General features: G+C 30.9%; 35 non-coding genes and 5 pseudogenes across 35 annotated transcripts; all 40 read right to left on the reverse strand.

Moving 5' to 3' along the window:
- Window positions 1-14,843: 14,843 nt before the first annotated feature.
- LOC145756786 (5S ribosomal RNA) lies at window positions 14,844-14,962 on the reverse strand. Its single transcript, XR_014284886.1, has one exon. It is a non-coding gene; the product is annotated as a 5S ribosomal RNA (ribosomal RNA).
- A 162-nt stretch (window positions 14,963-15,124) lies between these two features.
- On the reverse strand, window positions 15,125-15,243 carry LOC145757056 (5S ribosomal RNA). Its single transcript, XR_014285142.1, has one exon. It is a non-coding gene; the product is annotated as a 5S ribosomal RNA (ribosomal RNA).
- Window positions 15,244-15,405: 162 nt separating this feature from the next.
- On the reverse strand, window positions 15,406-15,523 carry LOC145757208 (5S ribosomal RNA; annotated as a pseudogene).
- Window positions 15,524-15,691: 168 nt separating this feature from the next.
- Window positions 15,692-15,810, reverse strand: LOC145757171 (5S ribosomal RNA). The gene has a single exon (XR_014285250.1). It is a non-coding gene; the product is annotated as a 5S ribosomal RNA (ribosomal RNA).
- Window positions 15,811-15,970: 160 nt separating this feature from the next.
- On the reverse strand, window positions 15,971-16,089 carry LOC145757206 (5S ribosomal RNA; annotated as a pseudogene).
- Window positions 16,090-16,252: 163 nt separating this feature from the next.
- On the reverse strand, window positions 16,253-16,371 carry LOC145757160 (5S ribosomal RNA). The gene has a single exon (XR_014285240.1). It is a non-coding gene; the product is annotated as a 5S ribosomal RNA (ribosomal RNA).
- Window positions 16,372-16,539: 168 nt separating this feature from the next.
- LOC145757039 (5S ribosomal RNA) lies at window positions 16,540-16,658 on the reverse strand. Its single transcript, XR_014285126.1, has one exon. It is a non-coding gene; the product is annotated as a 5S ribosomal RNA (ribosomal RNA).
- Window positions 16,659-16,826: 168 nt separating this feature from the next.
- On the reverse strand, window positions 16,827-16,945 carry LOC145757040 (5S ribosomal RNA). The gene has a single exon (XR_014285127.1). It is a non-coding gene; the product is annotated as a 5S ribosomal RNA (ribosomal RNA).
- A 168-nt stretch (window positions 16,946-17,113) lies between these two features.
- On the reverse strand, window positions 17,114-17,232 carry LOC145758040 (5S ribosomal RNA). Its single transcript, XR_014286042.1, has one exon. It is a non-coding gene; the product is annotated as a 5S ribosomal RNA (ribosomal RNA).
- A 168-nt stretch (window positions 17,233-17,400) lies between these two features.
- LOC145757063 (5S ribosomal RNA) lies at window positions 17,401-17,519 on the reverse strand. Its single transcript, XR_014285149.1, has one exon. It is a non-coding gene; the product is annotated as a 5S ribosomal RNA (ribosomal RNA).
- Window positions 17,520-17,682: 163 nt separating this feature from the next.
- Window positions 17,683-17,801, reverse strand: LOC145756773 (5S ribosomal RNA). The gene has a single exon (XR_014284874.1). It is a non-coding gene; the product is annotated as a 5S ribosomal RNA (ribosomal RNA).
- Window positions 17,802-17,969: 168 nt separating this feature from the next.
- On the reverse strand, window positions 17,970-18,088 carry LOC145757161 (5S ribosomal RNA). The gene has a single exon (XR_014285241.1). It is a non-coding gene; the product is annotated as a 5S ribosomal RNA (ribosomal RNA).
- A 168-nt stretch (window positions 18,089-18,256) lies between these two features.
- Window positions 18,257-18,375, reverse strand: LOC145757041 (5S ribosomal RNA). The gene has a single exon (XR_014285128.1). It is a non-coding gene; the product is annotated as a 5S ribosomal RNA (ribosomal RNA).
- A 168-nt stretch (window positions 18,376-18,543) lies between these two features.
- Window positions 18,544-18,662, reverse strand: LOC145757042 (5S ribosomal RNA). Its single transcript, XR_014285129.1, has one exon. It is a non-coding gene; the product is annotated as a 5S ribosomal RNA (ribosomal RNA).
- A 155-nt stretch (window positions 18,663-18,817) lies between these two features.
- On the reverse strand, window positions 18,818-18,936 carry LOC145758159 (5S ribosomal RNA). Its single transcript, XR_014286153.1, has one exon. It is a non-coding gene; the product is annotated as a 5S ribosomal RNA (ribosomal RNA).
- Window positions 18,937-19,104: 168 nt separating this feature from the next.
- On the reverse strand, window positions 19,105-19,223 carry LOC145757064 (5S ribosomal RNA). The gene has a single exon (XR_014285150.1). It is a non-coding gene; the product is annotated as a 5S ribosomal RNA (ribosomal RNA).
- Window positions 19,224-19,386: 163 nt separating this feature from the next.
- Window positions 19,387-19,505, reverse strand: LOC145756774 (5S ribosomal RNA). Its single transcript, XR_014284875.1, has one exon. It is a non-coding gene; the product is annotated as a 5S ribosomal RNA (ribosomal RNA).
- Window positions 19,506-19,673: 168 nt separating this feature from the next.
- LOC145756630 (5S ribosomal RNA) lies at window positions 19,674-19,792 on the reverse strand. Its single transcript, XR_014284739.1, has one exon. It is a non-coding gene; the product is annotated as a 5S ribosomal RNA (ribosomal RNA).
- A 168-nt stretch (window positions 19,793-19,960) lies between these two features.
- On the reverse strand, window positions 19,961-20,079 carry LOC145757209 (5S ribosomal RNA; annotated as a pseudogene).
- A 163-nt stretch (window positions 20,080-20,242) lies between these two features.
- LOC145757057 (5S ribosomal RNA) lies at window positions 20,243-20,361 on the reverse strand. The gene has a single exon (XR_014285143.1). It is a non-coding gene; the product is annotated as a 5S ribosomal RNA (ribosomal RNA).
- Window positions 20,362-20,529: 168 nt separating this feature from the next.
- Window positions 20,530-20,648, reverse strand: LOC145757043 (5S ribosomal RNA). The gene has a single exon (XR_014285130.1). It is a non-coding gene; the product is annotated as a 5S ribosomal RNA (ribosomal RNA).
- A 168-nt stretch (window positions 20,649-20,816) lies between these two features.
- Window positions 20,817-20,935, reverse strand: LOC145757044 (5S ribosomal RNA). Its single transcript, XR_014285131.1, has one exon. It is a non-coding gene; the product is annotated as a 5S ribosomal RNA (ribosomal RNA).
- Window positions 20,936-21,103: 168 nt separating this feature from the next.
- LOC145758233 (5S ribosomal RNA) lies at window positions 21,104-21,222 on the reverse strand. The gene has a single exon (XR_014286208.1). It is a non-coding gene; the product is annotated as a 5S ribosomal RNA (ribosomal RNA).
- Window positions 21,223-21,390: 168 nt separating this feature from the next.
- On the reverse strand, window positions 21,391-21,509 carry LOC145757065 (5S ribosomal RNA). Its single transcript, XR_014285151.1, has one exon. It is a non-coding gene; the product is annotated as a 5S ribosomal RNA (ribosomal RNA).
- Window positions 21,510-21,672: 163 nt separating this feature from the next.
- On the reverse strand, window positions 21,673-21,791 carry LOC145756776 (5S ribosomal RNA). The gene has a single exon (XR_014284877.1). It is a non-coding gene; the product is annotated as a 5S ribosomal RNA (ribosomal RNA).
- A 168-nt stretch (window positions 21,792-21,959) lies between these two features.
- LOC145757162 (5S ribosomal RNA) lies at window positions 21,960-22,078 on the reverse strand. The gene has a single exon (XR_014285242.1). It is a non-coding gene; the product is annotated as a 5S ribosomal RNA (ribosomal RNA).
- A 168-nt stretch (window positions 22,079-22,246) lies between these two features.
- On the reverse strand, window positions 22,247-22,365 carry LOC145757045 (5S ribosomal RNA). Its single transcript, XR_014285132.1, has one exon. It is a non-coding gene; the product is annotated as a 5S ribosomal RNA (ribosomal RNA).
- A 168-nt stretch (window positions 22,366-22,533) lies between these two features.
- Window positions 22,534-22,652, reverse strand: LOC145757047 (5S ribosomal RNA). Its single transcript, XR_014285134.1, has one exon. It is a non-coding gene; the product is annotated as a 5S ribosomal RNA (ribosomal RNA).
- Window positions 22,653-22,807: 155 nt separating this feature from the next.
- On the reverse strand, window positions 22,808-22,926 carry LOC145758244 (5S ribosomal RNA). The gene has a single exon (XR_014286219.1). It is a non-coding gene; the product is annotated as a 5S ribosomal RNA (ribosomal RNA).
- Window positions 22,927-23,094: 168 nt separating this feature from the next.
- Window positions 23,095-23,213, reverse strand: LOC145757066 (5S ribosomal RNA). Its single transcript, XR_014285152.1, has one exon. It is a non-coding gene; the product is annotated as a 5S ribosomal RNA (ribosomal RNA).
- A 163-nt stretch (window positions 23,214-23,376) lies between these two features.
- LOC145756777 (5S ribosomal RNA) lies at window positions 23,377-23,495 on the reverse strand. The gene has a single exon (XR_014284878.1). It is a non-coding gene; the product is annotated as a 5S ribosomal RNA (ribosomal RNA).
- Window positions 23,496-23,663: 168 nt separating this feature from the next.
- On the reverse strand, window positions 23,664-23,782 carry LOC145756631 (5S ribosomal RNA). Its single transcript, XR_014284740.1, has one exon. It is a non-coding gene; the product is annotated as a 5S ribosomal RNA (ribosomal RNA).
- Window positions 23,783-23,950: 168 nt separating this feature from the next.
- Window positions 23,951-24,069, reverse strand: LOC145757212 (5S ribosomal RNA; annotated as a pseudogene).
- Window positions 24,070-24,232: 163 nt separating this feature from the next.
- On the reverse strand, window positions 24,233-24,351 carry LOC145756784 (5S ribosomal RNA). The gene has a single exon (XR_014284884.1). It is a non-coding gene; the product is annotated as a 5S ribosomal RNA (ribosomal RNA).
- Window positions 24,352-24,405: 54 nt separating this feature from the next.
- On the reverse strand, window positions 24,406-24,524 carry LOC145757178 (5S ribosomal RNA). Its single transcript, XR_014285257.1, has one exon. It is a non-coding gene; the product is annotated as a 5S ribosomal RNA (ribosomal RNA).
- Window positions 24,525-24,692: 168 nt separating this feature from the next.
- LOC145756827 (5S ribosomal RNA) lies at window positions 24,693-24,811 on the reverse strand. Its single transcript, XR_014284925.1, has one exon. It is a non-coding gene; the product is annotated as a 5S ribosomal RNA (ribosomal RNA).
- A 163-nt stretch (window positions 24,812-24,974) lies between these two features.
- LOC145756895 (5S ribosomal RNA) lies at window positions 24,975-25,093 on the reverse strand. The gene has a single exon (XR_014284992.1). It is a non-coding gene; the product is annotated as a 5S ribosomal RNA (ribosomal RNA).
- Window positions 25,094-25,261: 168 nt separating this feature from the next.
- On the reverse strand, window positions 25,262-25,380 carry LOC145757059 (5S ribosomal RNA). The gene has a single exon (XR_014285145.1). It is a non-coding gene; the product is annotated as a 5S ribosomal RNA (ribosomal RNA).
- A 163-nt stretch (window positions 25,381-25,543) lies between these two features.
- LOC145756550 (5S ribosomal RNA) lies at window positions 25,544-25,662 on the reverse strand. Its single transcript, XR_014284663.1, has one exon. It is a non-coding gene; the product is annotated as a 5S ribosomal RNA (ribosomal RNA).
- Window positions 25,663-25,823: 161 nt separating this feature from the next.
- Window positions 25,824-25,942, reverse strand: LOC145757202 (5S ribosomal RNA; annotated as a pseudogene).
- Window positions 25,943-26,063: the final 121 nt, after the last annotated feature.

A 26,063-nucleotide genomic window follows, 5' to 3' on the forward strand; every position in this document is an offset into this window, starting at 1 on the left:
TGTCTAATCAGTAGTGCTTGTGACGTCACAATGCGTCAACTTGTGTTTGTGTTTTTTTAAATTTAATATTAAGTTTACAAACAAACTGCTATGTGTATACAATAAAAAGAATATATATATATAGATTGTGTTGTTAAAGTATACCGATAAATTATAGCGCGTTTCTTATACACTAAACAACCTGTAGGTAACAATCCATTATAAAATACATTTTAAGTTTAATTTTCAAATTTGTTTTTACAAACATAAAAATTAGAATTTTACCAAAAATTTGTTGTTATTTTAAACATATTGATTTGATTAACATGCACAAATAAAACAATGTTACAGTAAAATATTACTAGGCTTTAACTAGAATATATAGTCGAATCAAGTTTTTTCTTTATTTTATTTGCATTAATTTAATTGCAACACAAAAAATACTGCAAAACAAGTTGAATTAAAAAGGGTAAGTATAAAGGGTGTGTATGTTTAAATTGATTTCCCCGCTGTGAAACTTTGGCAAACAAAGAAAAGTAAAAGATACAGCGAGAGAGAAAACGAAATCGCGTCAGCGAAATCGCGTGAGAAAAAAAAGGCAACTATAAAGCAATTGAGTAAGAAAAACGCATTTTCTTAAGTTTTAGCTAAACTGACGGTTAAAAATTTTCGAGAAAAAGTCTACTTGGTTAGTTTGTCGTTTTACATATTTTTGCCATTTTATTTTTATTTTTATCGAGTAGTTTGGCCATTAAAGCAAAATTGTCGCTTAAACAGCCGCATGTCACCGCTTCGGGTTACAAATTGTCGCTCGATCGGGAGAAGTAGCCCGATTCGGTTACTGTAGCCGTTTTAGGAAAAAAACGGCTACATCGGACTGTTTGACCACTGACTGTTAAACCTGAATATAATCAAACTGTCTCTGTCAGACTGTCAGATAATGGATAATAGTGGAACAAAATAGATTTTTAGTTTAAATTGTTGCGGACATTGTTTTAATCTAAGATAGACAGATAGAACGAGAACACCTGCTAGCCTTTCCCTAAAACCAAGTAATTTTCTCGTTTTATTTACATATATTTATTATATACAATACTTCAATTATTTTTTTGAAATGTGGAATGGACTTACTGATTTAAATGTTGCATTTAAACCGACTTCTGGATCGGCATTACAAAACTTGTCAAGCTGTCAAGGTAGTGGTCATGTTATTTATATGTAATTAGCGCATAAAAATCGTACTTCACAGATTAGCGAAAAAAATGAGCTACGATTAAAAAAAAAAAAATTTAATGAACAAGATTCCACAAAATTTAAGGAGTATATACAATTTACTGGGACCAGACAATAAAAAGGTTTAAAATATTGCTTAATATTTCTATATTTTTAACTGGCAGATTGGGGATTTAACAGTTTTTGATGGTATTTTATCCAGTCAATAACTTGTTTAAGGTTTCTGTTGCCGGAAAAATTTAATCTCTTTTGGACATTATTTAAACTTGTCAGAATTTTTAGATTTTGTTAATTTTTTTTATATAATAGGTTATGGGCAATTCTTATAGGGAAATTAAATTAATTAAATTCATTTAACTTGACTGTTGCTTAAGTTTTGGTATTTAAGGTTTAAATGTAAAAAAATTAGACAATTTATTTTTATAGAGGAATTTTATTTAAACTTAATATTTTTGCAGTTTTAGACTAATTTTAAGCACTATTTTCAAGTTTATATATAAATTACAGATTGCAATAGTTTTATAATGTGTGAGTATAGAAGGTTTAAGCGTATGCCTAACATGAATTAAACAACAAAATTTATATTACAATTTAAAAATCTGCAATTTTTAGGTTTTTAACACGTAAATATTAGTGTAATTCCATTACCATATTTATACAAAAAGTTTTATAACTTGGAATTTCAACCAATGCAACTTTCATTATTTAAATCATTATTTAAAAAAACTTGATAATTTGTTTTATGGGTATATACATATATTATAAAATAAAATTAAATAATGATATTTAACATTGAAGTTATGATTAACAAATTGATTTTTAACTGATATTTGGCATTCTTAAACAAATATGTTAAGCTTGTCTTTTTCACTAGACATGTAGGTTATGCTTATTTACCCATTTAATTTGGGTCAAATTTATTTACAGACTGACTTTATCAGCTTGTCTTTAGCGAATAAGAACCATTTAGAATTTTAAACGTGCTAATTTTGTTTGTTGATTTTCTTTTTACAGTACATATATATTGCTTATAGTTTTTGTTAAAATGGTAGTTAGAGTTTTGAAATTAAATTTGTGTTGTTCTGTTAAAGAGTTTATTTAAAAAAATACCTATAAATATGCTTGAGTGCAATGGATATTTTAGTTTCGTATTTTCGTTACTGAGATTTTGTTTAAGAGTATTAAGTTAGGTTTATTTTGCATTTAACAGTATTTACCTGAAACTATTTTTTCTCAAAATTTAGTATTTTTAAGACAAAAGATACATGCCAAAATAAGACAGTGTAAATATGGTTCGAAATCCTGGATTTCGAAACATTGTTTTAGTCATTATTATTATTACTACTACTCTTTTCCTGTTTTCGCTCAATAACTTTTTTAAAAGTGCTAGCGGATTGAAATTTTTACACATTGTTAATTATTATGAATGAAAGCTAAACTATCATAAATGAAAAAAAAGCCAGCAGATAATTAAATAGTTGTTGCAAAATATGGCTTAAATTCGTTTATTAAGTTAATCGACTAATAATTAGTAAAATATGATATGTTAACTTCAATTTTAAATCTATCTTATTCGGTGCGGAAAATATTATATTAAATTCTTGTGCTTCTACCTAATTGTGCGCTTAAAGTTATATATAATTCTGATTAATTTAATTATCAATGTCATGTAATCATTTATTAAATATTAATGTTTATTAAATATATCGAAACGTCATGTAAAATATCTTTATTGCTGGAAATTGGTGATGTGTATTAACATGTAAAAGCGATAATGAATTTTCTAAACAATCAGAATAAAAGTTTGGTGAATGGTTTTAAAAGTGTTAATAATCAGATCATCTTTAAAGATTTCGAACCATCATTTATTTGTCAAATAAATCTAGTTCTATTTGTTATAGCATAATTTCGTTACCAGGATTTTTTATGTTTTATTGCCAATAGGCTATATAAATATTTTTTAAACCCTAACTAAAGAAATTTGGTATCTTTTTGTTGCTCTTAATAAAGACATTGATTTACACATTTTTGATTTAAGTTTTTCTTATAAAATTTAGACGAATTGGGATTCAGTATTTAACCACATTTTTTGTCTAATTTATTGGCGTAATTCCAAACATTTTTTAATTTTTAAGAAGCATACAAGTTCGAATTTGATTTTTATGCTTTTAAAAATTTGGTATAGCAATATATGTGTGGTTTTATATGTTAAATTTTGAATATATGTTATATGTTAAATTTTGAAACAGATTAAAGGATGTAGGCTTTTATTATTCTGGGACATACTTAAGCATATCACTGGGTCTTATAAGTTATGTGACCATTTTAATCAACTTTTTCAACCATTTTATCAACCATTTTAATCAAAAAAGGTTTTTATACATCTGGACTCCCCACTGGTGAGTATAAAAGATTTCCATTTATATTACATAAAATGACTGGTTGGTAAGTTACATATAGAAGGCCTAAAATAAGTTTTAAAAAAATTATAATTTATATATATAAATACATTAAAAAAATGTAAAATGGCATTATTGCATACAACTAAACTTTTTTGCTATATTGTTTTCTCTTACTTGTATATACTTTGACGTCATCATTAAGTCTTTTTTTATGTTACGACCCCCACTGATTACTTCTATTCATTGACTAGTAAAGTTTAATACTGCAGGGCCACATGTATGTAGTCAAAACAACTGCTTATTTACAACATGCATATATTCTGTACTGAGATAAGATTAGACTTAATTTTTCAATTTAACAATATTATCCTACAATATGAACTTTACATTACTACCAAGCCAAAAAGTTTGTTTCTTTTGCAAATATTATAAATATCTTTAATTAAGGTATAAGTGCATTATGATGACAAATCATTTTGTTATTATTTTAAATTTCGCAGGTGAATTGAAAAGCTGTTGGAAAATTTACTCAAAATTGTAACATTGCAGTGAGTAACTTGGATTTATTGGATGGTATAAAGTATAGACTCTTCACAAGGTAATTTGTGTTAATAAAATAGCTTAGAAAATCATATTTTATTATATATAACTTAAAGGGTAACATTAAATGATATATGTATACTTGAAAGTTTATAAATTGTCATTTTTTTAACTTTTGCAATAGAAAATTTTTTTTTCATTTTTGTTGACAATATGTATATATAGGTAATTTCATTACCACCACCACTGAATCAAGTGGTACTAATAACTTTTTTGTAAAATTTTGCGTAAGAAACAAGGGCTAAATGCACAGTAATTGTTAAACTTTAACACTTCTGGAATTTACATAAAAATTTATCTGCGGTACATAAACTTTTCATAGAATTAAATTGATTTTTGTATACAATATTTTTTTTTTAATTAAAAAAAATATATTATATATAATCTAAACCATCAATTAGATTCATTCATTTTAATTTCGTTTAACATATTAAAAATTGAAAAAAAAATTATGGTTTGTTTATACCCTTTTCTCTATCCACTAATTTGCCCCGTGTAAACCTGATACTTGTTGAAATGTCTAGAAGTTTATATAAAAATAACATTTAATTACTTTTAATGTATTATTAATTGCAAACTAAATTGTTAAACTATATTTTTAAATTATCTTTTTTCTTTTACATTAGCTTTAATATTAGTTTTTGATTTATATATATGTTTTATTGTTTTATTAGAAACTTGTGATGTCGTAGCTGAAATGAATAGTTAAACCAATCATGTTACTGGACCCCTGAACACATTTCGCTACAGGTTGGTTAAATGAGTTTCTATGTTTGTTACTTTATTTTTGTAATAATTAAAAACGTGCTTGAAGAAATTTGATAGGGTAAAAATCAATTATACTTTGAATTTGAATTTTTTTTAAAACCATCCATGCTGCAGTCACTAGGCAGTGATAACAAATTGTATTTTTATATTATAAATAGGTTGGTAAATATTCTGGCTGAAAGAGTTATTGCAATTTACATATATTGGGTTACATCACAATGAAGAATGTGAAACCGACAAGACAATAGGAAAATATAATGCTAAAAGAACCGGCAAAGTAATTTTTATTATTTATAAGCTATATTTGTTTGTGGTGTATAGATCGGGTAGAAATATTTACAAAAAAATCCATCAAGATCAATGCACTTCTTATTAACTGTACCATTTTGACTTGCCAATTAAGACTATTAGTAGCCTACTTCAGATAATTTCCAACATTGACTTGATATTATGATAAATGAGTATTGTATTTACATTAATACTTTTTAATAAAACAGTTAACGTTTGTTTAATTATATATTATTTTTTTAAGATGCAGAGCTACCACTTCGATCCTGAATTGACTTAAAAGCAATAAAAAAATGAGTGAAGAGTTTCGTCTTGACATCAAGGCATAAAATACAGCTTGTTGAAACCAAATTTAATATTGCAACCAACTGGTTTTTGTTGAGGTCAATCGATAACTTAGAGTTGCTAGATTAAATATGTAACTGACTTGGGACTTATTTCTGCTATTGCAACTGACTATCTCTATCTAGTCTTTATATTAGTTAAATTACTGTTTTATTTCTGTTTTTGTTTATTCTACTTCCGCAAGTGTTTTGTAAAACACAATATTTTATTTAAAAGTGATTTACACAATGCCTTAAGCTTTGTTGTTGAAATATAATTGTAGTAAAATCGTTTTTTTTTTAAATTAATTTTTTTACTTTTTGTTTTTAGTTTAATGATTTACGTTTTTAAAATTTTGATCAAATAGTTTGGTGAAATGTCAATACAGTATAAACGTGTTAAAATTCATTTTAGTGTTTTTTTAGAACGGAACCCTCGTTAGCCTAAAAATAAACTTTTATTTTAAAAAAATATGCAACTATTTACCATAAACCTTTAAAAAAATAAGGTGACGTTTTTAAACAATATAACAGACTACATTAAGGTGGTGCTGTAACATCTTACCATGGGGTTGCTTTAATACTGACACCTTTATAATAAAAAGTAAAATCGATAACGGATAGTCATGGAAATAGACCGTTAATTTTGCAGTGTTTCATTTTAAGGATAAGAAATAATTTTTAAAACGTATTACTTTACAATAAAAATTTTAGTTATCTTATACAAATATTTTTAACGAAAAACTAAAACACAACGAAAAATAAAACTTTATTTTAAATCAAAAATTTCGATATATATGTTTCACTTTAAATCTTTTTCATTTTAAAAGGCTAAATTGTAAATAGTTAATAATAGTTTAGTATATTTAAATATGTTAGAAGATTTATTTAATAATTTTAAATGTTACAACTTATACTTGTAGGTTATAAGAATATACATAAACCCCGAAAATACTTTTTTATGTAGTGCATAGCTATAACAAGGTGTAATTGAATGCAAAATATGGTGAAATCGCAAACTTAACCAGTTTCGAATGCTGACGAAAATATCGCTTTCTGCGACTATGTAATATAGCCTTACGATATTTTAAAATACTTAAGTTTCTTTTGTGGTTCTTTCGAATAATCAATTTTAATCTATTTTTAAATGTTTTATTTTATTTTTAACTATATTTTTAAAATCTTGGTATTCAAACTTGTTTGTATAGAAGCTTTTTTAAATCGTTTAAACCGTGTCTTCAAATCGTTTAAATCGTGTGTCTATATTCTTTTTTAAAATCTATTTTTTACTTTAAATTCTTTATGCTTTTTAAATGCTTAATGGTAAAAATTTAATAATTAAATTCAGCATTTATGTTAACATAAATTTGTAAATTACATATTTATAAATCGCAAAAGGTATTTTCGATGTATTATATATATAGCAATATTCAAGGTAAAATACCATCGCAAACGGTAAATTCTAATTGCCTAATTTTACACGATCTGATTCGCTAAATTAAATCTTTTTGATAATAAAACCTAAATTTTTAAAACGATCTCGCTCTCTAATGACGTATTATTAGCGAGGTCGTTAAATAACCATAGTTTCATGGTGCCGCCGAATATATCATCCAAAGTTACTTTGAGTATAAAATATATTTTGTGATAACATCTAAGTTTAAAACTTGCAACGAAAATTAAATTTATTATTCGGGCAATCAAAATATAAAATACAATAACGTAGTCATTAATTTGCCCAAAACTGTCAATATAATGAAATAATAAAATGTAGCTGAAATTATAAATTATAAAAGTAAAAAAATTACAAAAGGCAAATTGGTACAAATAAACTTTTATAAAAAGCGAATATGAATTTAAAAAATTATAAGAAATGATAAAAATTGTTACAACTAACTATAAAAAAGGCTATTTTGATAAAGTTGTAATTAATCGCTTCCTTTTTTTTTTCTAAAAACTAATTTGTTTTGTAACTGACAAAGCTAAGTTTATTTTATTAATAATTTCTGTATTCAAAACGAAATAAATACTTTTCACGAACGTTAGCATTTGTAAGCGATTAGATATTTATGTTTTTTTAACGATTTATAGTCGAAAATATTATCGTAAAACGAAAAGTAGATTTTTAGTTAAAGCTTTAGCGCCCACAAATGTAGTTTTCAAACTCGCTAATTAATTTTGTTGACGTAAATAATAAAAAGAATCATTTAAAAATAATGTTTAGTTTTAGTAAATTACAAAAGTTTATTTGGAATTGGTAGCACAAAGGGTGTGTGACGCCAGTTCCGCTCAGAATCCGCCATATATCGGTATTTGCTGCTGCGTAATACACAAAGATGGGCACCAAATCGTTAATGCGTTAAACGTTAAATAACGAAGTTGAATTTTTTGTTAAAAGTTAAATTTTAAGTTAATTTTAAAAATCGTTATCGGACCTGTTAACTTTCGTTAAATTGTACTTCCGTTAAATTAAGCCCGTTAACTCTACAAGTAAATCCATGGTAATATAAGGAATATATATGTTTAATATCGCCGTTTATCGGGTTTAACCCTGCAATTTTTAAACGATGTAAGTAATTACTATCCGGTCACTGTTTTTTGGGCATTAGGCCTGTGCCAGTTTTAAAAACTTCTTCTAAACCATTTTCGTCTAGTTAAAACATCGATTAAGAAAAAAAAACATTTTTTTTTTTTTTTAATTTTTTTTTTTTTTTTATAAAAAAGGTAATTTCATTGTTTGTTTTAATTAAATTTTAACGTTAACGTTCAATGATAACTTACGTTACATTTGGTTTAATTTAACGAAAAAACGTTAGCGAAGTTACTGTATTGTGTATCGAATAACCACTTAACGAAGTTGCTTTTTCGATTAACTGTGCCCACCTATGGTAATACAACTATATAATGTTACTGTAGGACATTAAATTCTTTGTGTGCTAACTTCTTAGAATGGCCATTGCATTAAAAATTAAATTTCTTATAAAAATGTGGTACAGTAGAGTTATGACGTAAGTTCGGGCCAAAAACTGTTAAAAAATATTGATAATTGCTGCGTTATAAAAATAAAAAAAAATTTTAACGACCGTTAGTATATGTTAGACATTTTGTATTTTTAATGATTTAAAATCGAAAGTTGTATGGCAAAACGCAAAGAAGTTGTTTAGTTAAATTTTTAGCGCCTAAAATTAGTTTCCGTTGACGGAAACTATTTCCAAAAACTAGGTAGGTATTCGGGATTGTTCGTTTAAAAGCGATATTTTTTTTCTTCTCCGAAATATACGAATTTTTCAATATTTTATTTCAAGAACTTTATTTTAATTTTAGTTTGATTTATATCAGTAGAAAAAATGCGATTACGGAATATCAAAATAAAGTAAACACTATGGCGCCAATAATTAGCCGTTTCCCCGCTTTGTGCTAAGAAATAATTAGTTGTGTAGCTGCTCAAGCCAAGTTAGATTTAAAACCAGATAAATATTTTGAACTAAAGTTAGTTTTGTTAGGGATTCGATGTTTAGTTTTTTAACGATTTAAAATCAGAAACTGTATCGTGAAACGCGAAGTAGTTTTTTAGTTAAACTTTTTGCGCCTATGAGTATATTTAATCGATTGCAAAATATCCATCAAGATATAAACTACACTATAGCGTCGATAACTTACGTTTTTTTCAAAGTTTATTAGAAAAAAACAGTATTTTATGTTATCAAAATTATTTAGTTTTTTAACGATTTCAAATCAGAAATTGTATCGTGAAACGCGAAGTAGTTTTTTAGTTAAACTTTTTGCGCCTATGAGTTTATTTAATCAATTGCAAAATATCCATCAAGATATAGGCTACACTATAGCGTCGATAACTTACGTTTTTTTTCAAAGTTTATTAGAAAAAAACAGTATTTTATGTTATCAAAGACAATGGGAATTTTAAAAGTTTTGCTTAAAGCGAATGGAGACGTAAAAATTGCCTTTTTTAAAGATTGTTTGCGCGCCGTGAATTCAAGATCTCCCTTTTTCTAAAGGAAAAAAACTACAACACAGTTGCGAAATCTTTCGTTATATCAATTTAAGGTTTTACTATGAAGCATATAGTTTAACGTCTTAAAATATTTGTTAACTATGTCATATAGAACTACCTAATTGGTTAATTCTATTTTTAGCGTTTAATATGTGATAAAAGAAATTATATTTTAAAAATGGAAAGCGTTAAAAGCGAAAATATCAAAAGAAGAAAAAAACTTGTCCGTGAGTAGCCTACTAATTTTAATTTTTGTTCTATAATCATTAAAATTTGTTTGTTTTTGTAAAATTTATATCAATGTAAGATTAATTCAATAATTGTTTTGGCTAAATAACTTGTTTTGTTTAAATTCATTGTAAAGTTGTAGGCCTATAGTTATTTTTAAAGGTGCTTAACGCTATAGTACGTTAGAGTATACTATCGGTGACTAAAAGATAATTTGAGTTTACTAAAACATGTTATCTTATCTTCTTTTTTTGAGTAGCAATAAAAAATATTAAAGTCGTTTTTAAAAGTGTAAATAAACATAATATGCACACGTAACTACTTTTTTTTTGCTTAAAATACGACTGCTTTTTAAGCTTGTTATCTTTATTATTAAAAAATTAATAAAGTAATGTTTAACCGTCAAAATAAACACATTTTGTATACGTAAATACGTTTTTTTGTTGGTTAAAAAACGATTATTTTTGTTGGTTAAAAAAAGAGATTTTTGTTGGTTAAAAACGATATTTTTGTTATTCCACTAAAGGGGTAAACTAAGCTATTGTGGTTAAATGTTTCCAATTTTTTGTAGCTTTTTAGATGAAACATTTTTACTTTTTTTAACTAATGATTGATTATTCGGTCTTTTAACTAATGCTTTTTAACTAATGATTGATTAAATTTTAGAGAATGTTACACTGAATGCCTCAACCTATGGAGGCATTTAAATTGTGTTCACGGAAAAAGTAAATTCAAAGCTGTTCAAATGATTGCAGAGCAGAAATCAACAGGCAAAGTTTGTGTGATTTGTAAAATTAGATTTCAAAATTTAAAAAGACATTATGTTTTGAAACATAAAGAATTGACTGAAGTTCAAATAAATGCTTACGTTGCGAATACATATGTTCGAAAAAAACAAAGAATGAAGGATGTTGCTTTATCAAGTGTAAGTAGCCTAAACAATGTTTTAAAAGTGGTTAACAACAGGTAAAGTGTTAATATAATTTTTTTATTTTTTAAAAACCTTATGCAGTTATGTTAATTCTAAACAATAACATAAATTCAACAATAGTTTTATATATAATAAAATAGTTTCGAAAAAAATCCTATCTCTTTAAAAGAACTTCTACGTCATTTTTGAATAGACCGAACAGCTTCCTGAGCTGATCTTAGAGATTGTGTTAACAATTTCAAAAAATGTCTTCAAGATGAAGAACAGAGAAGCCCGTTTTTAGTAAAAAAATATACCAGAAATGTTCAACGATTTGTGGAAGACGCTCAAATTATTAAATGGGATGATTTGTTTAGTAGAATGAGAGTTCTTGATGAATTTATTAGTCGTGTAAGTAAAAAACGATCAATAGTATACGATCTAATTTTCTGTGTTAATTTAACAATGTTCTGTTTTGGCACACAGTTTTTACATTTTGAATATATTATTTTGAATAATAATCATTAATTTTTATTTTTTGTAGAACCAAAAAAAGGGCTGGCAAATTGGGACCTGTTGGGCCTACTGCAGCGTTCTGCTAAACTTTTTCAGATTTGTTAATGTGGAGTATGTAAACGCTCCACAGGAAAAATTTCAAAAATTGTTTGATCATACCAAAAAATTAATGAAAACATTTAAAGTCTTAACAAGAAAAAGGTTAGCATGTTCATAACTTTAATTGTTTTATAGGTATGCTTTTTTAGAAATTGATTTTATTATTTACGGTTGCCTAAAATACAAAAACGCAAGATACTTTTTCTAGCTATTTTTTTTTTTTTGTATTTTAAAATTACTGACACAATTTTTATCATAAATTCTTTTTGCATTATTTTAAAAAGATGCAGAACCTTTTTTTAAAATTAAATTAACTTTTGTTTCACTGTAAAACACTGTGGATTTTTGTGGATGTAGCCTAATGGTAAAAAAAGGCTCTAATTAATTTTTTTATTTGAAACTAAGGTTCTTTGAGAACCGCAAAAAGGATTTAACTGAATCAATGACACAAAAAGAATTACAAACATTTTATAAGAGCCAAATATATTTGGACGTTGAAAAAAATCTTGGTATGAAGAATTCTAATACATTTTTGGGGGTTTTATAGCTTCTATTTATATATATATCTTATGAAATTAACCAAATGATACGCAATAACTCACACTAAACATATTTACGCATACTAGAGCAATAATATTTAAACAGCAATAAGCAATTTATAGATTTTATTAATAAACAAAGTACAAATGCAACAATATTTATATAACTTTCCTTAAATATGAAGGGTTGTTGTACAAAAAAAAAATTTAAAAATGTAACAAAAATTTTGTGATAAATTAAATTTTAAGGTAGGCTATACAGTTTATTTTACTATCACAAATAAAAAAAGTTGACCACTTTAAAATGGCACCGACAGAATAAATTTAAATCAACGATTACAATTTAACAATTAAGAATATCAATTATGCCAAATGTTGTTTTAAGATTAATTAAGAACAAAATAGCTAAAAACATATTAGCTTGCCTTTGTGACACTCTTTTAGAAAAAATCACAGTTTAATAAATGTTGTTGTTTTCTTGCATAACTTTTATTTCAGGATCTCAACATCCCCAAAAAATGTGTTATGCGGATGCAAGGAATGTGCTACTTCTTAGTGTTTTGCTCGAAACAGCTCAACGCCCAGGGCCAATTATGGCCTTAACAACATTACAAATTAAAACTGCTACTAAAACAGGAAACGGATATACTCTCGTCGTGGACGGGATAGCTTCCTGGAATAAAAATCTTTTGGTATGTTCAAACTGTTTGTTTAAAATAGGTTAGTTTTTTAAATTTAATGACATTTTTTTGCATTCTAGTTGTTTGGTAATACTTTGCTTACAGTAATTTATTATTTTAAAATAAAAAAATCTGCGAATTGAACTTACCATTGTAGCCAATTGTTTTAATTTTAATTGTTGTTATAGTTTGTTGGGTACAAGAATACTAAATTCTGGCTAGTTTTTTTCAAAAATACATGCTAAATTATCATTACGTCTAAATCAATGTTTATTGAGTGACGTCCGTTCCATAGAACACAATTGCCTTTCTGTTTTTTCTATGTGAAAATAGTTTTTTTTCCATGTGAAAATAGTTTTCAAATATATAATGCAAATTTGATAACCAAGTTATAGTTAAAGAAATAAATTGATATTGCAAACAATCTATTTATTGAAATTAAAGTAAGCTTATGTGAATTTATCCGAAATGATCTACACCAAACAATTTTAGCTTTTTATTACTTTTTTTCTTGCAAACTTTAATCAGCTTTTGGTATTTAATTGAACATTTTATTGCAGGTTCCAGCAATAAAAACATTCGCTCAGTTTGGTCCAACAAACTTATTTTTGTCTAAAAGACTTTACACCAAAATATCAAATTTCGTAAAATTTTATTGCGAGGAAGATGATTTCGCATTTAAAAAAAAGGCAAATGCTATTGATGCTTTGAATAACAGTTTGTTTGCTTCAGCTATTAAAAAAATTTGGTTAAAAGCAGGATTACACAGCACCATCAAGGCATCAAAAATTCGAAAATTTTATGTAGATCAAGTATGTCAAACTTTTTTATATAGATTAAATTATTTTATGTTTCAGTAAGTGGCTTGGTTTGTATTAATTGTTAAATGATTCAAGAGACTCTATTAATGAATTTAGGCAAGAAAAAATAAACCGGAACTGTTACCACTTTTGGCGACATATATGGCTCACTCTTCGGCAGTGCAAGAAAAAAACTATCAGCCGCAACAGAGCCATATTGATGCAAGCAGGGTCGGGATGTCGTTGCAGTCCATCAGGGTAATGTATAAAGTTGTAGTAATTACTACAAAAATACTTTCGATTTTATAAAAAAATATGTTTTTAAATAGGGGAATATACTTATGCAAAACTTATTAGGATTGCAATAATAATAATTGTTTTAAAAAAACTTTTAATAATTTTTTTTTTTTTTCAGAAAAAATTTATGGAAGCTTCAATAAATCAAGTAATTTTTTTTAATTTTTTTATTTGTAAAACTGTTCTATTTGACTAGTTAACTATACTAACTAATTGTTAATTTAAATTGTTGGGTATAATTTTTGGTATAGGATCAATTAGAAAATAGGTCTACATGTGAAGAAAGTTTAAAGAGCGCTGATCAAGAAATTATTTCCCCAGGCAAAATGACAACATTTAGTTCTTCCGTTGAAGAAATTTCAGATAGTGGGGTAAGTTTTTTGAGTAATTTTGTACTCACCTCACTTAATTTCTAGGCCTTAAAATTGAGAGTAGTTTAAACATTTTGTCCGGTCTAGTCACATTTTAAACCTAAATTAAACAAGAAAATTTGTCTACACATTAATTTTTCTGTGCAAAAGTCATAGGCCTACAGAAATTCATTTGTTTTTTTTATATAATATGCTTAAAAAGCAATCAAAATTAAATGAAATATTTTGTTGCAGGACGAGCCAACTACTTTTATCGAAAAATCAAGAGGCTTAAAATGCCAGGTTTGTGTTTGATCGATCTTTTTTTTAGACCATACAAACTATATTAGAGAAGTATTTTAATACATTGCTGGACCTTTCTGTCACTCTCCTGACCCAATTCCCTACACCTGTGCTATAGTTAAAAATATATATTAGATTTATTTGTCCAATTTCTAGATCTTAAAATGAAAATAACTCTTGTTTGTGCTGTGTGGGTTAATTCATTATCAAAAAATGCTTGTTGCAACCTTATTAGGACAATTTAAATGCAACTTGTAGGTCAGGTAATTAATCTGTTTTTCAAAAAAAAAATTAAAGTATTACCAGAAAATTGCTTGCTTCTTGAGACAAGTGTTTTCGTTCTATTCTATTCCAAAATAATTTCCATTTACAATAATTTACAAATTACCCAGGTATATTTAAAATATATGACTTGCGTCGCTTAGCAATTATATCTAAATAAATTAATTTTCAAAAATTTCGATAATAATGACTTATACATAAAGTACTTTCTAATATGCTAAAAAACTTATAAAATGCCTACGACACCCGGTATTCCCAGGCGGTCACCCATTCAAGTACTAACCAGGCCCGACGTTGCTTAACTTCCCAAATCGGACGAGATGGGGTGTATTCATCGTGGTATGGTCGTAGGCAATGAGATGTGGCAAGCCAACACATTTAACATTACCCAGGTATATTTAAAATAAAATACATGACTTGCGTCGCTTAGCAATGATATTTAAATATATTAATTTTTAAAAATTTCGATAAAAATGACTTATACATACTTTCTAATATGCCAAAAACTTATAAAATGCCTACGACACCCGGTATTCCGAGGCGGTCACCCATCCAAGTACTAACCGGGCCCGAGGTCGCTTAACTTCCCAGATCGGACGAAATGGGGTGTATTCAACGTGGTATGGTCGTAGGCAATGTGATGTGGTGAGCCAACACATTTAACATTAAATATGTATATTTAAAATAAAATATATGACTTGCGTCGCTTGGCAATTATATCTAAATATATTAATTTTCAAAAATTTCGAAAAAAATGACTTATACATACTTTCTAATATGCCAAAAACTTATAAAATGCCAACGACACCCGGTATTCCCAGGCGGTCACCCATCCAAGTACTAACCGGACCCGACGTTGCTTAACTTCCCAGACCGGCGAGATGTGGCGTATTCAACGTGGTATGGTCGTAGGCATTGAGATGTGGCGAGCCAACACATTTAACATTACCCAGATATAATTAAAAAAAAATACATGACTTGCGTCGCTTAGCAATGATATTTAAATATATTAATTTTCAAAAATTTCGATAAAAATATCTTATACATAAAGTAATTTCTAATATGCTAAAAAACTTATAAAATGCATACGTCACCCGGTATTCCCAGGCGGTCACCCATGCAAGTACTAACCGTGCCCGACGTTGCTTAACTTCCCAGATCGGACGAGATGGGGTGTATCCAACATGGTATGGTCGTAGGCAATGTGATGTGGTGAGCCAACACATTTAACATTAACCATGTATATTTAAAATAAAATATATGATTGTGTCGCTTGCAATTATATCTAAATATATTAATTTTCAAAAATTTCAATAAAAATGACTTATACATACTTCCAATATGCTAAAAAACTTATAAAATTCCAACGACACCCGGTATTCCCAGGCGGTCACCCATCCAAGTACTAACCGGGCCCGACGTTGCTTAACTTTACAGATCGGACGAGATGGGGTACATTCAACGTGGTATGGTCTTAGGCAATGTGATGTGGTGAGCCAACACATTTCAAATTAACCAGGTATATTTAAAATATATGACTTGCCTCGCGTAGCAATTATATGTAAATAAATTAATTTTCAAAAATTTCGATAATAATGACTTATACATAAAGTACTTTCTAATATGCCAAAAAACTTATAAAATGCCTACGACACCCGGTATTCCCAGGCGGTCACTCATCCAAGTATTAACCGGGCCCGGCGTTGCTTAACTTTCCAGATCGGACGAGATGGGGTGTATTCAACATGGTATGGTCGTAGGCAATGTGATGTGGTGAGCCAACACATTTAAAATTACCCAGGTATATTTAAAATAAAATACATGACTTGCGTCGCTTAGCAATTATATTTAAATATATTAATTTTCAAAAATTTCGATAATAATGACTTATACATAAAGTACTTTCTAATATGCTAAAAAACTTATAAAATGCCTACGACACCCGGTATTCCCAGGCGGTCACCCATCTAAGTACTAACCGAGCCCGACGTTGCTTGACTTCCCAGATCGGACGAGATGGGGAGTATTCAACGTGGTATGGTCGTGGGCAATGTGATGTGGTGAGCCAACACATTTAACATTACCTAGGTATATTTAAAATAAAATACATGACTTGCGTCGCTTAGCAATTATATTTAAATATATTAATTTTCAAAAATTTCGATAATAATGACTTATACATAAAGTACTTTCTAATATGCTAAAAAACTTATAAAATGCCTACGACACCCGGTATTCCCAGGCGGTCACCCATCTAAGTACTAACCGAGCCCGACGTTGCTTGACTTCCCAGATCGGACGAGATGGGGAGTATTCAACGTGGTATGGTCGTGGGCAATGTGATGTGGTGAGCCAACACATTTAACATTACCTAGGTATATTTAAAATAAAATACATGACTTGCGTCGCTTAGCAATTATATTTAAATATATTAATTTTCAAAAATTTCGATAATAATGACTTATACATAAAGTACTTTCTAATATGCTAAAAAACTTATAAAATGCCTACGACACCCGGTATTCCCAGGCGGTCACCCATCCAAGTACTAACCGGGCCCGACGTTGCTTAACTTCCCAGATCGGACGAGATGGGGTGTACTCAACGTGGTATGGTCGTAGGCAATGTGATGTGGTGAGCCAACACATTTATCATTAACCGTGTATATTTAAAATAAAATAAATGACTTGCGTCGCTTAGCAGTTATATCAAATATATTAATTTTCAAAAATTTTGATAAAAAATGACTTCTACATAAAGTACTTTTTAATATGCTAAAAAACTTATAAAACGCCTACGACACCCGGTATTCCCAGGCGGTCACCCATCTAAGTACTAACCGAGCCCGACGTTGCTTGACTTCCCAGATCGGACGAGATGGGGAGTATTCAACGTGGTATGGTCGTGGGCAATGTGATGTGGTGAGCCAACACATTTAACATTACCTAGGTATATTTAAAATAAAATACATGACTTGCGTCGCTTAGCAATTATATTTAAATATATTAATTTTCAAAAATTTCGATAAAAATGACTTATACATACTTTCTAATATGCCAAAAAACTTATAAAATGCCTACGACACCCGGTATTCCCAGGCGGTCACCCATTCAAGTACTAACCAGGCCCGGCGTTGCTTAACTTTCCAGATCGGACGAAATGGGGTGTATTCAACGTGGTATGGTCGTAGGCAATGTGATGTGGTGAGCCAACACATTTAAAATTACCCAGGTATATTTAAAATAAAATACATGACTTGCGTCGCTTAGCAATTATATTTAAATATATTAATTTTCAAAAATTTCGATAATAATGACTTATACATAAAGTACTTTCTAATATGCCAAAAAACTTATAAAATGCCTACGACACCCGGTATTCCCAGGCGGTCACTCATCCAAGTATTAACCGGGCCCGGCGTTGCTTAACTTTCCAGATCGGACGAGATGGGGTGTATTCAACATGGTATGGTCGTAGGCAATGTGATGTGGTGAGCCAACACATTTAAAATTACCCAGGTATATTTAAAATAAAATACATGACTTGCGTCGCTTAGCAATTATATTTAAATATATTAATTTTCAAAAATTTCGATAATAATGACTTATACATAAAGTACTTTCTAATATGCTAAAAAACTTATAAAATGCCTACGACACCCGGTATTCCCAGGCGGTCACCCATCTAAGTACTAACCGAGCCCGACGTTGCTTGACTTCCCAGATCGGACGAGATGGGGAGTATTCAACGTGGTATGGTCGTGGGCAATGTGATGTGGTGAGCCAACACATTTAACATTACCTAGGTATATTTAAAATAAAATACATGACTTGCGTCGCTTAGCAATTATATTTAAATATATTAATTTTCAAAAATTTCGATAATAATGACTTATACATAAAGTACTTTCTAATATGCTAAAAAACTTATAAAATGCCTACGACACCCGGTATTCCCAGGCGGTCACCCATCTAAGTACTAACCGAGCCCGACGTTGCTTGACTTCCCAGATCGGACGAGATGGGGAGTATTCAACGTGGTATGGTCGTGGGCAATGTGATGTGGTGAGCCAACACATTTAACATTACCTAGGTATATTTAAAATAAAATACATGACTTGCGTCGCTTAGCAATTATATTTAAATATATTAATTTTAATAATGACTTATACATAAAGTACTTTCTAATATGCTAAAAAACTTATAAAATGCCTACGACACCCGGTATTCCCAGGCGGTCACCCATCCAAGTACTAACCGGGCCCGACGTTGCTTAACTTCCCAGATCGGACGAGATGGGGTGTACTCAACGTGGTATGGTCGTAGGCAATGTGATGTGGTGAGCCAACACATTTATCATTAACCGTGTATATTTAAAATAAAATAAATGACTTGCGTCGCTTAGCAGTTATATTAAATATATTAATTTTCAAAAATTTTGATAAAAAATGACTTCTACATAAAGTACTTTTTAATATGCTAAAAAACTTATAAAACGCCTACGACACCCGGTATTCCCAGGCGGTCACCCATCTAAGTACTAACCGAGCCCGACGTTGCTTGACTTCCCAGATCGGACGAGATGGGGAGTATTCAACGTGGTATGGTCGTGGGCAATGTGATGTGGTGAGCCAACACATTTAACATTACCTAGGTATATTTAAAATAAAATACATGACTTGCGTCGCTTAGCAATTATATTTAAATATATTAATTTTCAAAAATTTCGATAAAAATGACTTATACATACTTTCTAATATGCCAAAAAACTTATAAAATGCCTACGACACCCGGTATTCCCAGGCGGTCACCCATTCAAGTACTAACCAGGCCCGGCGTTGCTTAACTTTCCAGATCGGACGAAATGGGGTGTATTCAACGTGGTATGGTCGTAGGCAATGTGATGTGGTGAGCCAACACATTTAAAATTACCCAGGTATATTTAAAATAAAATACATGACTTGCGTCGCTTAGCAATTATATTTAAATATATTAATTTTCAAAAATTTCGATAATAATGACTTATACATAAAGTACTTTCTAATATGCTAAAAAACTTATAAAATGCCTACGACACCCGGTATTCCCAGGCGGTCACCCATCTAAGTACTAACCGGGCCCGACGTTGCTTGACTTCCCAGATCGGACGAGATGGGGTGTATTCAACGTGGTAGGGTCGTAGGCAATGTGATGTGGTGAGCCAACATATTTAACATTACCCAGATATATTTAAAATAAAATATATGACTTGCGTCGCTTAGCAATTATATTTAAATATATTAATTTTCAAAAATTTCGATAAAAATGACTTATACATAAAGTATATTGTAATATGCTAAAAAACTTATAAAATGCCTACGACACCCACTATTCCAAGGCGGTCACCCATCCAAATACTAACCGGGCCCGACGTTGCTTAAATTCCGAGATCGGACAAGATGGGGTGTACTAAACGTGGTATGGTCGTAGGCAATGTGATGTGGTGAGCCAAAACATTTATCATTAATCATGTATATTTAAAATAAATGACTTGCGTCGCTTAGCAATTTTATTTAAATATATTAATTTACAAAAATTTCGATAGAAATGACTTATACATAAAGTACTTTCTAATATGCTAAAAAACTTATAAAATGCCTACGACACCCGGTATTCCGAGGCGGTCACCCATCCAAGTACTAACCGGGCCCGAGGTCGCTTAACTTCCCAGATCGGACGAAATGGGGTGTATTCAACGTGGTATGGTCGTAGGCAATGTGATGTGGTGAGCCAACACATTTAAAATTACCCAGGTATATTTAAAATAAAATACATGACTTGCGTCGCTTAGCAATTATATTTAAATATATTAATTTTCAAAAATTTCGATAATAATGACTTATACATAAAGTACTTTCTAATATGCTAAAAAACTTATAAAATGCCTACGACACCCGGTATTCCCAGGCGGTCACCCATCTAAGTACTAACCGAGCCCGACGTTGCTTGACTTCCCAGATCGGACGAGATGGGGAGTATTCAACGTGGTATGGTCGTGGGCAATGTGATGTGGTGAGCCAACACATTTAACATTACCTAGGTATATTTAAAATAAAATACATGACTTGCGTCGCTTAGCAATTATATTTAAATATATTAATTTTCAAAAATTTCGATAATAATGACTTATACATAAAGTACTTTCTAATATGCTAAAAAACTTATAAAATGCCTACGACACCCGGTATTCCCAGGCGGTCACCCATCTAAGTACTAACCGAGCCCGACGTTGCTTGACTTCCCAGATCGGACGAGATGGGGAGTATTCAACGTGGTATGGTCGTGGGCAATGTGATGTGGTGAGCCAACACATTTAACATTACCTAGGTATATTTAAAATAAAATACATGACTTGCGTCGCTTAGCAATTATATTTAAATATATTAATTTTCAAAAATTTCGATAATAATGACTTATACATAAAGTACTTTCTAATATGCTAAAAAACTTATAAAATGCCTACGACACCCGGTATTCCCAGGCGGTCACCCATCCAAGTACTAACCGGGCCCGACGTTGCTTAACTTCCCAGATCGGACGAGATGGGGTGTACTCAACGTGGTATGGTCGTAGGCAATGTGATGTGGTGAGCCAACACATTTATCATTAACCGTGTATATTTAAAATAAAATAAATGACTTGCGTCGCTTAGCAGTTATATCAAATATATTAATTTTCAAAAATTTTGATAAAAAATGACTTCTACATAAAGTACTTTTTAATATGCTAAAAAACTTATAAAACGCCTACGACACCCGGTATTCCCAGGCGGTCACCCATCTAAGTACTAACCGAGCCCGACGTTGCTTGACTTCCCAGATCGGACGAGATGGGGAGTATTCAACGTGGTATGGTCGTGGGCAATGTGATGTGGTGAGCCAACACATTTAACATTACCTAGGTATATTTAAAATAAAATACATGACTTGCGTCGCTTAGCAATTATATTTAAATATATTAATTTTCAAAAATTTCGATAAAAATGACTTATACATACTTTCTAATATGCCAAAAAACTTATAAAATGCCTACGACACCCGGTATTCCCAGGCGGTCACCCATTCAAGTACTAACCAGGCCCGGCGTTGCTTAACTTTCCAGATCGGACGAAATGGGGTGTATTCAACGTGGTATGGTCGTAGGCAATGTGATGTGGTGAGCCAACACATTTAAAATTACCCAGGTATATTTAAAATAAAATACATGACTTGCGTCGCTTAGCAATTATATTTAAATATATTAATTTTCAAAAATTTCGATAATAATGACTTATACATAAAGTACTTTCTAATATGCCAAAAAACTTATAAAATGCCTACGACACCCGGTATTCCCAGGCGGTCACTCATCCAAGTATTAACCGGGCCCGGCGTTGCTTAACTTTCCAGATCGGACGAGATGGGGTGTATTCAACATGGTATGGTCGTAGGCAATGTGATGTGGTGAGCCAACACATTTAAAATTACCCAGGTATATTTAAAATAAAATACATGACTTGCGTCGCTTAGCAATTATATTTAAATATATTAATTTTCAAAAATTTCGATAATAATGACTTATACATAAAGTACTTTCTAATATGCTAAAAAACTTATAAAATGCCTACGACACCCGGTATTCCCAGGCGGTCACCCATCTAAGTACTAACCGAGCCCGACGTTGCTTGACTTCCCAGATCGGACGAGATGGGGAGTATTCAACGTGGTATGGTCGTGGGCAATGTGATGTGGTGAGCCAACACATTTAACATTACCTAGGTATATTTAAAATAAAATACATGACTTGCGTCGCTTAGCAATTATATTTAAATATATTAATTTTCAAAAATTTCGATAATAATGACTTATACATAAAGTACTTTCTAATATGCTAAAAAACTTATAAAATGCCTACGACACCCGGTATTCCCAGGCGGTCACCCATCTAAGTACTAACCGAGCCCGACGTTGCTTGACTTCCCAGATCGGACGAGATGGGGAGTATTCAACGTGGTATGGTCGTGGGCAATGTGATGTGGTGAGCCAACACATTTAACATTACCTAGGTATATTTAAAATAAAATACATGACTTGCGTCGCTTAGCAATTATATTTAAATATATTAATTTTAATAATGACTTATACATAAAGTACTTTCTAATATGCTAAAAAACTTATAAAATGCCTACGACACCCGGTATTCCCAGGCGGTCACCCATCCAAGTACTAACCGGGCCCGACGTTGCTTAACTTCCCAGATCGGACGAGATGGGGTGTACTCAACGTGGTATGGTCGTAGGCAATGTGATGTGGTGAGCCAACACATTTATCATTAACCGTGTATATTTAAAATAAAATAAATGACTTGCGTCGCTTAGCAGTTATATTAAATATATTAATTTTCAAAAATTTTGATAAAAAATGACTTCTACATAAAGTACTTTTTAATATGCTAAAAAACTTATAAAACGCCTACGACACCCGGTATTCCCAGGCGGTCACCCATCTAAGTACTAACCGAGCCCGACGTTGCTTGACTTCCCAGATCGGACGAGATGGGGAGTATTCAACGTGGTATGGTCGTGGGCAATGTGATGTGGTGAGCCAACACATTTAACATTACCTAGGTATATTTAAAATAAAATACATGACTTGCGTCGCTTAGCAATTATATTTAAATATATTAATTTTCAAAAATTTCGATAAAAATGACTTATACATACTTTCTAATATGCCAAAAAACTTATAAAATGCCTACGACACCCGGTATTCCCAGGCGGTCACCCATTCAAGTACTAACCAGGCCCGGCGTTGCTTAACTTTCCAGATCGGACGAAATGGGGTGTATTCAACGTGGTATGGTCGTAGGCAATGTGATGTGGTGAGCCAACACATTTAAAATTACCCAGGTATATTTAAAATAAAATACATGACTTGCGTCGCTTAGCAATTATATTTAAATATATTAATTTTCAAAAATTTCGATAATAATGACTTATACATAAAGTACTTTCTAATATGCTAAAAAACTTATAAAATGCCTACGACACCCGGTATTCCCAGGCGGTCACCCATCTAAGTACTAACCGGGCCCGACGTTGCTTGACTTCCCAGATCGGACGAGATGGGGTGTATTCAACGTGGTAGGGTCGTAGGCAATGTGATGTGGTGAGCCAACATATTTAACATTACCCAGATATATTTAAAATAAAATATATGACTTGCGTCGCTTAGCAATTATATTTAAATATATTAATTTTCAAAAATTTCGATAAAAATGACTTATACATAAAGTATATTGTAATATGCTAAAAAACTTATAAAATGCCTACGACACCCACTATTCCAAGGCGGTCACCCATCCAAATACTAACCGGGCCCGACGTTGCTTAAATTCCGAGATCGGACAAGATGGGGTGTACTAAACGTGGTATGGTCGTAGGCAATGTGATGTGGTGAGCCAAAACATTTATCATTAATCATGTATATTTAAAATAAATGACTTGCGTCGCTTAGCAATTTTATTTAAATATATTAATTTACAAAAATTTCGATAGAAATGACTTATACATAAAGTACTTTCTAATATGCTAAAAAACTTATAAAATGCCTACGACACCCGGTATTCCCAGGCGGTCACCCATCCAAGTACTAACCGGGCCCGACGTTGCTTAACTTCCCAGAACGGACGAGATGGGTTGTATTCAACGTGGTATGGTCGTAGGCAGTGTGATGTGGTGAGCCAACACATTTAATATTACCCAGGTATATTTAAAATAAAATCTACAACACCCGGTATTCCCAGGCGGTCACTCATCTAAGTACTAACCGGGCCCGACGTTGCTTGACTTCCCAGATCGGACGAGATGGGGTGTATTCAACGTGGTAGGGTCGTAGGCAATGTGATGTGGTGAGCCAACACATTTAACATTACCCAGATATATTTAAAATAAAATATATGACTTGCGTCGCTTAGCAATTATATTTAAATATATTAATTTTCAAAAATTTCGATAATAATGACTTATACATAAAGTACTTTCTAATATGCTAAAAAACTTATAAAATGCCTACGACACCCGGTATTCCCAGGCGGTCACCCATTCAAGTACTTACCAGGCCCGGCGTTGCTTAACTTTCCAGATCGGACGAGATGGGGAGTATTCAACGTGGTATGGTCGTAGGCAATATGAAGTGGTGAGCCAACACATTTAAAATTACCCAGGTATATTTAAAATAAATGACTTGCGTCGCGTAGTAATTATATCTAAATAAATTAATTTTCAAAAATTTCGATAATAATGACTTATACATAAAGTACTTTCTAATATGCTAAAAAACTTATAAAATGCCTACGACACCCGGTATTCCCAGGCGGTCACTCATCCAAGTACTAACCGGGCCCGGCGTTGCTTAACTTTCCAGATCGGACGAGATGGGGTGTATTCAACGTGGTATGGTCGTAGGCAATGTGATGTGGTGAGCCAACACATTTAAAATTACCCAGGTATATTTAAAATAAAATACATGACTTGCGTCGCTTAGCAATTATATTTAAATATATTAATTTTCAAAAATTTCGATAATAATGACTTATACATAAAGTACTTTCTAATATGCTAAAAAACTTATAAAATGCCTACGACACCCGGTATTCCCAGGCGGTCACCCATCTAAGTAGTAACCGGGCCCGACGTTGCTTGACTTCCCAGATCGGACGAGATGGGTTGTATTCAACGTGGTATGGTCGTAGGCAATGTGATGTGGTGAGCCAACACATTTAAAATTACCCAGTTATATTTAAAATATATGACTTGCGTCGCTTAGCAATTATATCAAAATAAATTAATTTTTAAAAGTTTCGATAATAATGACTTATACATAAAGTACTTTCTAATATGCTAAAAAACTTATAAAATGCCTACGACACCCGGTATTCCTAGGCGGTCACCCATTCAAGTACTAACCGGGCCCGACGTTGCTTAACTTCCCAGATCGGACGAGATGGGGTGTATCCAACATGGTATGGTCGTAGGCAATGTGATGTGGTGAGCCAACACATTTAACATTAACCATGTATATTTAAAATAAAATATATGATTGTGTCGCTTGCAATTATATCTAAATATATTAATTTTCAAAAATTTCAATAAAAATGACTTATACATACTTTCTAATATGCTAAAAAATTTATAAAATTCCAACGACACCCGGTATTCCCAGGCGGTCACCCATCCAAGTACTAACCGTGCCCGACGTTGCTTAACTTTACAGATCGGACGAGATGGGGTACATTCAACGTGGTATGGTCGTAGGCAATGTGATGTGGTGAGCCAACACATTTAAAAATAACCAGGTATATTTAAAATATATGACTTGCCTCGCGTAGCAATTATATGTAAATAAATTAATTTTCAAAAATTTCGATAATAATGACT

The sequence above is a fragment of the Corella eumyota genome, chromosome 6 (assembly GCF_963082875.1).
Source record: "Corella eumyota chromosome 6, kaCorEumy4.1, whole genome shotgun sequence".
Lineage (NCBI taxonomy): Eukaryota > Metazoa > Chordata > Ascidiacea > Phlebobranchia > Corellidae > Corella > Corella eumyota.